The sequence below is a fragment of the Ipomoea triloba genome, chromosome 14, assembly GCF_003576645.1.
Source record: "Ipomoea triloba cultivar NCNSP0323 chromosome 14, ASM357664v1".
In the NCBI taxonomy this organism is placed as follows: domain Eukaryota; kingdom Viridiplantae; phylum Streptophyta; class Magnoliopsida; order Solanales; family Convolvulaceae; genus Ipomoea; species Ipomoea triloba.
In genome coordinates, this window is record NC_044929.1 from 10,658,210 (window position 1) to 10,666,324 (window position 8,115).

An 8,115-nucleotide genomic window follows, 5' to 3' on the forward strand; every position below is an offset into this window, starting at 1 on the left:
GACAAGATGCCATTCCCCTTCGTACCATGTGATATGGTCTAGGAACCGGGAAGCGACTATGACCATAGACCACTCCTCCCAACTCTCGGGAGGACTCGGGTCCCAAGGGTAAGGATAATAAACTATAAACTCTAGGGGGTTACTTCCTACCAGCACCTCGATGGGGTAAAAACCAAAAGTGGCCTGTACGTCAGGACCCTCAGGAATAGGAAGAACACTATTTACTGCCGGTGAGCTATTGGGAGCTGTAGGAGCATAGCCAGGCGCATAAGGGTCGGCGCCACTCATCTGTTGTACAAAAACGTCGTAGTCCATGCCACGACCTACACCTTCCGACGAACTAGGGGAGTTCGTCGGACTGCAAGAACTAACGCTGAACTCCATCTGAAAGCAACACATTGAAGTGTAGTTAGCGCGACGGCTAAGCAAGGAGATCCGTGGATCGCCCAAACTTAAATAAAGGTTTTCTAAAACATATATTTTTGATTAAAGTATAACAACACAGTGAAACATATACGTACGTAGAAGAAATCATATCACTTAGTCAAATTGGACTTCTCTTACAAATAGGAAATAATATTTTCCTCCAGTCAAACCTGTAGTTATTCAAACTAGTTTTCAACCGTTCCTCTCAAGGAGCTTTCCATCAATTTCCATCTCATCTCCGCTACAGAGTAGCCATATCTCCTTACAAAAATTCACTTAGTTTCTTCTTCGAAAGTGTGAGGCCTTTGGAGCACTCTAATTGTCTCCCTCTTTGACCACTTGGATCATTGATCGGGGTAGTGGTCGTTCCCCGATCTAACGCTGATCCCTTGGCACCAGGTACGTTAAAATGATTCCCAGTCGGCCTAACCGGGTCCGTTAAAACGAAACCTGCCCGCAATATTCGGGGTATCTATACCTTAAGTGTGCACACCCCCGTGGGAATACCGCATCCGACGAGTTATATAGTACCCAGCGACTAGACGTCGCATAAGTATGAATTGGATGTCATACGGCACAACATTTAATATGTAACAACCGCTGGGCAAGGGCACTTCATGCAGAGCATATGCCACCCGTGGGTTAGTCAAGGTCCTCCTCCTCTTGCTCAGAAACTAAGGTTTTCCTTCTCTTTTCTCTTTAACGACATTGGTTTTAACCATTTCTTTTCAGAAATTTCAGCTTGGCGCAGTCTGAAAGATCGAGCCGGTAAGAATAGTTCCCGAACTCTTTTTCACTTGAAATTTTTTTGGTAGAACCCTAACTCATAGTACTTGATGTTCATAAAAAGTTTTGGTCATCTAGGTTCACGAATTTACACAGAAAATTCCCTTTTTGCCCTTGGCAGTGTGCTGTCCGGATTTTTCTTCTCTCTGGACCAGTTTTGGAAAATAATTTTGAAACCACACTTATACTACTCCAAAAATTATGAAATTTTTATGGTAGCATCTACACGTATAGAACTACATGTATAAAAAAAATTGGATCAAAATACCTTACCGATTTGTCCCAGAAATTCACGGAAGTTACTGCCAGAGACTAGTTAAATTTCTTGTCAATATTTTCACAAGTGTAAGCCTATATGGGCATAAATATGATTTATACATACACCTTATATACACCATATACAGGCAACTTATACTAAACATTTTTACTAAATTTCACCAAGTCACAATCAACCATCAATTATTCAAATTTGAGCAATCTAGTCCAACTTAAGGGAACTCCTTACCTCCAAAGTAGTTAATATTGTCTTAAAGATGCTTTTGGTGGATTTTCCCCAATTCCTTCTTGAAACCCTAGCTCCCAATTCATCATCATAACAACAAGATTCAAGAAATCAAGACTTAGATTCTTAATCTAGGAAAGGAAATAAAGCTATCTACCGAATAAAATTAAAGTTTTACCGAATCTTTGATGAAGTTGTGAAGAAAGATTGGCTATGGAGTCCTTGAAGCTTGAGGTTGAAGATGGAAGAAATTCACTCCCCTTTCCCCTCTTTTTTTTTTCGGCCAAATGGGAAAATGAAGACCAAAAATTCATTTCCCACTTATATAATAATATTTAAGGGTGGATTAAAGTGACAAGTGTCACCATCCTAGAAATCTTGGGAAAAAAATATCTTAACATGGACTGTTTGGGGTTAAAACAGATGAAATTTCGGTAGGAAATAATTTAAATAGAATATTCTTGAAACTAAAATTTTATTCCAGTCAAAAGCTCCAATTTGGGCTAGGTTCGGTACACCGCAGAATCTTCGCGATGTACGATCAAAAATAAATTTTTGCTGCTATGGGCTAATTTAATTCAATAGGAAATTCAAAAATAATGGTATGGTGTCTAGAAATCCCTTTTCTAGGACAAACGAGTCCAAATACTAGTTCCTAAATTTAAATTTTTTTTTTTTACGGTTCGTGACCGGCACGAACGATCACAGCTTGATAACAACTATATTTCCTTATAAAAATCCTTTTGACGCATCGGTCACTCATCTCAGGTATGTCTTAGCTTAAAACATATTTCTCGAACCTTAATCTGATCCGGAAATGACGAGGGGTTACAGTCTACCCTCCTTAAAAAGGTTTCGTCCCCGAAACTTCGGTCTTAACATCTAAGGTTTCAGGGTAAGCTACTCACAATAGAATAGATGTAGCAAATTAGCACATAATTAACTTAGGCATACCACAAGTAGGTTGATCCTACATACCTTAGTCAAACAATTCGGGATACCGTTCCCTCATGACATCTTCCAACTCCTAGGTGGCTTCTTCCACCAAATGGTTGGACCACAATACTTTGACCATTTTTATGGACCTTTTTCGGGTATCTCGGGTCTTAACATCCAAGATTTTCACCGGTCTTTCCTCATAAGATAAGTTCACATCCAGAGTCATCTCCTATAGGAATTATCGTATGCCTGTTATAACATAACCTTAATAATCTTTATAGTTCAATCCAAGAGTTTTACTCACCTCGGGTTGAAGCACATGTGAATCATCGCGTACATATTTTCTCAATTGGGACACGTGGAACACGTTATGAACTCGATCTAGCACAGCAGGTAGTGCTAATCGGTAAGCTACTTCCCCAATTCTTTCTAGTACTTCATACGGTCCAATGTACCTTGGACTCAGTTTCCCCTTCTTCCCAAATCTCATTACTCCTTTTGTAGGAGATATCTTTAGTAATACCTGCCAATAGTGAAACTCTCAGTTGTGGTTTTCTCATCTCTAACAGTCATCCTAATATAAAAATGATTGTCTTACCCTATCACCCTCTTGGAATTCAACTGATTGTCTCTTTAAATCAGCATACGACTTCTGCCGGTCCTGTGCGGCCTTCATTCTTTCCCGAATCAATTTGATCCTTCCTGTCATTTCTTGCAGATATTCAGGTCCTAGTATCACAGGACTAACCAAATCTTCCCAACAGAGTGGACTCCTGCACTTTTGTCCATACAAGGCTTCATACGGTGACATTTGGATACTGGCATGGTAACTATTATTGTAAGAAAACTCAATTAAATCCAAATGTTCATCCCACGATCCTTGGAAATCTAGTGCACAAGCCCTTAACATATCCTCCAAAGTTTGTATGGTCCTCTCGGTTTGCCCATCAGTCATAGGATGAAAGGCAGTACTGAATTTCAATGCTGTACCCAGAGCTGCTTGTAAAGCTTGCCAGAACTGAGACAAGAATCGGGAATCCCTGTCCGAAACAATGTCCTTGGGTACTCCATGATACTTAACAACTTGGCTCACATACGCTTTTGCCAACTGAGTCATAGTCCAGGTGTCTTTCATGGCAATAAACCTTGCTGTCTTGGTAAGTCTGTCAACGATTACCCATATTTTATCTTTTCCTGACCTTGTTAGTGGCAGTCCTCCCACAAAGTCCATAGAGACAGAATCCCACTTCCATTGAGGTATCTCTAGAGGTTGTAGTAGGCCTTTTGGCTTACTCCTTTCTGCTTTAACTTTTTGACAGTTTAGACATTTAGCAACGAATTCCGCAACATCCTTCTTCATACCTGACCACCAGAAGTTCTGTTTCAGGTCTTTGTACAGTTTGTCCCCTCCAGGATGAACTGAATAGGGTGTATAATGGCCTTCTTTCATTAATTGTTCCATTATTTTCTTACAACCGGTAGGTATAACCCACCTACCTTGGAATCTCACACTACCATCTGCGTATAACTCAAATGGGCCATGTTTTCCATCAATCATTTTTCCCTTGATTTGGTTTAACCAGTTGTCCTCTCCTTGTGCTTGTTTGACTTCTTCGAATAGAGTTGGAGTGGCCGTCAGAGCACATAATTTCATTTCTTGTTCCACTTGTATGCTCATTTTTATTTCCAGATTAAGTCTCTGGAAATCCTTACATAACTGGTCAGGCAATACCCAAAGGGCATGATTTGATTTCCGGCTCAGTGCATCCGCTACCTTGTTTGCCTTACCTTCTTGATACTGGATCTCCAAATCATAATCCTTAATCAACTCTAGCCATCTTCTCTGTCTCAAATTTAGATCTCTCTGGGTAAAGATGTACTTTAAACTCTTATGATCTGTAAAAATTTTGCAAGTGACTCCATAGAGATAGTGTCGCCAAATTTTAAGAGCGAACACCACAGCTGCTAATTCCAGATCATGAGTTGGGTAGTTAACCTTGTGTGTTTTCAATTGACGAGATGCATAAGCTATCACTCTTCCATTTTGCATCAAAACACATCCCAATCCCTTGTGAGATGCATCCGTGTATAGTTCGACACATCCCAATCCCTTGTGAGATGCATCCGTGTATAGTTCGTAACATCCCAATCCCTTGTGAGATGCATCCGTGTATAGTTCGTAATCTTCGGTTCCAATAGGTAAGGTTAACACTGGAGCAGTTGTTAACCTCTTCTTAAGTTCCTGGAATGCATGCTCGCATTCATCACTCCAGTTATACTTGGTTGTTTTCTTGAGTAGATTTGTTAATGGTTTGGCTATTTTTGAGAAGTCTTGCACAAATCTTCGATAATAGCCTGCCAAACCCAAGAAACTACGGACTTCTGTGATCGACTTGGGTGCTTCCCATTCAATTACAGCTCTGATTTTTGTTGGGTCCACTGCGACTCCTTCCTTGGTGATTACATGCCCAAGAAATGCTACCTCATTCTTCCAAAACTCACACTTGGACAACTTTGCAAAAAGTTTCTCCTCCCTCAATATCTGTAACACCGTTCTTAAATGTTTCTCGTGTTCCTTCAGTGTCTTTGAGTAGACCAAGATGTCGTCTATGAAGGCAACGACAAACTTGTCCAGATATGGAAGGAGAATTCTGTTCATCAGGTCCATGAAGGTTGCCGGCGCATTCGTTACTCCAAACGGCATGACTGTGAATTCATAATGGCCATATCTTGTTCGGAATGCCGTTTTGGATATGTCCTGCTTCGCCACTCTCACCTGATGATACCCTGATCGCAAATCAATCTTGGAAAACACACCAGCCCCCCTTAATTGATCAAATAGGTCATCAATTCTGGGCAACGGGTACTTGTTCTTTACTGTAACCCGATTCAATTCTCTATAATCGATACACAGTCTTAGACTCCCGTCTTTCTTCTTTACAAATAATACTGGTGCGCCCCAAGGTGATATGCTTGGTCTAATGAATCCTTTTTCCAACAGCTCTGCCAGTTGGGCCTTCAACTCCTCCATCTCTTTTGGTGCCATTCTGTAAGGTGCTTTTGAGATGGGCGAGGTTCCTGGCACAAGATCGATATTGAATTCCACCTCTCTCTCGGGCGGCATCTCCGTAAGCTCATCGGGAAACACATCGGGAAACTCACACACAACAGGGATTTGATTGATCTCAGGTTCTTCTTTCTCAACATTGTGTACCAAGCAGAGGCACACATCACATCCCTTTTTAGCGTACTTCCTCAACTTCTGCATTGTCATTAACTTGGACTCAGGTGGTTTTGCAATCCCTCGGTAGGATATTCTTCTCCCCTTCGGCCCACGCAAAACTACTTTCCTCTCGTTACACTCTATTCGGGCTCTGTATTTCTCCAACCAGTCCATTCCCAATACTACATCCAGACCTTCTAGTTCAAATCGAATGAGATTCCCGAGGAAGTTAACTCCGGTTATTTCTATCGAAACATTCTCATACCCATCTTTACATGCTACTACTAGTCCTGAAGCAGTTTTCACATTCAAATCTAATCTAGCGGTAGGCTCTAGTTTCAATTTATCAGCAAATATAGAGGATATAAAAGAATTAGTAGCTCCAGTATCAAACAATACCAAACCAGGCACTGAGTTTATCGGAAATATACCAGTTACAACGTCGCCAGTTTGAGCTTGCGTGTGGTTGACGACGTAAATTCGGCCTTGGTTCCCCGTGCTGCTTTCTTCCACTGGTGCTTTTCCTTTGTTGCTGGGACCTGCAGAGATATTTAATGGTCTGCCCCTATTGACTTGTGGCGTGTTAGATCCCTTGCTTCCAGTCTCGGTGGGTTTTTGGTTGTTCCTCCCATTGAATCCTCTCCCTGGACTGTTATTCTGTGAGTTCGTCCGGGAATTATCTACCCTGGATTGGCACTCGTTGGCTTTGTGTCCTAAGAGACCGCACTTGTAGCACCTGATCCTCATTCCTTGGCAATTTTCCCCAGGATGATTTCGTCCACACCTTCGACAATTAAATTGTTTCCCTTGACTTGCTCCTTCCCTCCTTCCTACCTGCCTTGAGTAGGATCCTGATTGGGTAGGCTTCTGACTCTCCCCCTTAGATGTTCCTGACCTATCATCAGCTTTTCTCTTTTTCCGACCATAGACTTCTTGCTGATCTAAATACACTTGATAATGATCCGATGCTCTGTTGTATGCTTCCCTGAGAGTAGAGCACATAAATGGTGCGATTGCACTTCTCACTCCCCAATCTAACCCCCTTACAAATCGCCTCGCCTTGCTTGCCTCATCGGGTACGATATCTTGCGCAAATCTCATCAACTCCACATACTTACCATGATAATCTTGCACCGTTGTTCCCTGTTGTTTCAACCGCAAGAATTCTTCACACTTGATGCCCTTAATTCGTTCGGTATAGAATTGACCTCTTAATTCCGTTTTGAACTCTTCCCAGCCAAACTCTGGGCCTTGCAGAAGATCTGGTCCCACCATTGACCACCAATCATCCGCAGCTTTGGTCAGGTAGTATACTGCAGAAGACACCCGCTGCTCCTCGGGACAATTCACAGCGTTTAGCAGTTTGTCAAAGGTTCGGATCCATTCTTCAAGGATCACCGGGTCTTCCTCCCCTGCATAGAACGGTGGTTGTCTAGCTGCTATAGCTTTAGTAACATCAACCCGTGGTTGCACTGGGGCTTGATTATGAGCTTGCTGAGCCATCATGAACTCAGCCATCTGTTCCATTGCCATAGCCATACGGTCCATTGCCGAGACATCGCTGCTATCCCCAGCAGGTACGTTTCGCCTAGGAGGCATTTTACTAGACGACAAACACAAGTTAGTGTCAAAAGGGTAAGAATTCTTAAGAAGTTAACTAGCTAAGCGGTTAGCCTAGTAACTACTCAAGTCTTAAAGGGCAACTTCCCCCTATTTCAACCAGATGCTTCGCTTAGCATAGCAATTAGTCATGCACTATGCTATCAACCCTACTTGCAATACTCATGAGCAATGATTAACACATGCAAGCAATCACAATTACATACCAAATAATTCAATCAACCAGAATCAAGAGATTCTGTAAAGTACAGATGAGGTACCCCCTTTTATGCTGCCTGGTTTCTTGCTCTGCTCCAGAAGCTCATACTTAACCCTAGCTGAAATAGTGACTTAGGGCAGTTTTAACAACTTAAGCTGACTCAAATTAAGGCTTTGGCACAACCTAGGTTATGACACTACCTAGGCTCTGATACCACTTTGTAACACTCCTCGGGCCGGCTTACCGTACATCCTGAGGAGTCTGGCTTGCCGTACAACCCAAGGTGTTACCGCCACACCCAAAACAAGTTCTATCATCCCCTTGACAGACCCCGCTTCAGGTGCACAGGCTAAAAGAAACTTACTCAACACACACAGTCACTCATTTTGAAATAACATACAAGATATATATATATATATA

The 8,115-nt window shown here is 42.0% G+C and overlaps 1 long non-coding RNA gene across 1 annotated transcript; it reads right to left on the reverse strand.

The window, feature by feature from the left end:
- Positions 1 to 293: 293 nt before the first annotated feature.
- On the reverse strand, positions 294 to 1,995 carry LOC116003491. Its single transcript, XR_004094662.1, has 3 exons — positions 1,893 to 1,995; positions 1,718 to 1,784; positions 294 to 384 (listed from the first exon to the last, which is right to left on the reverse strand). It is a non-coding gene; the product is annotated as an uncharacterized LOC116003491 (long non-coding RNA).
- Positions 1,996 to 8,115: the final 6,120 nt, after the last annotated feature.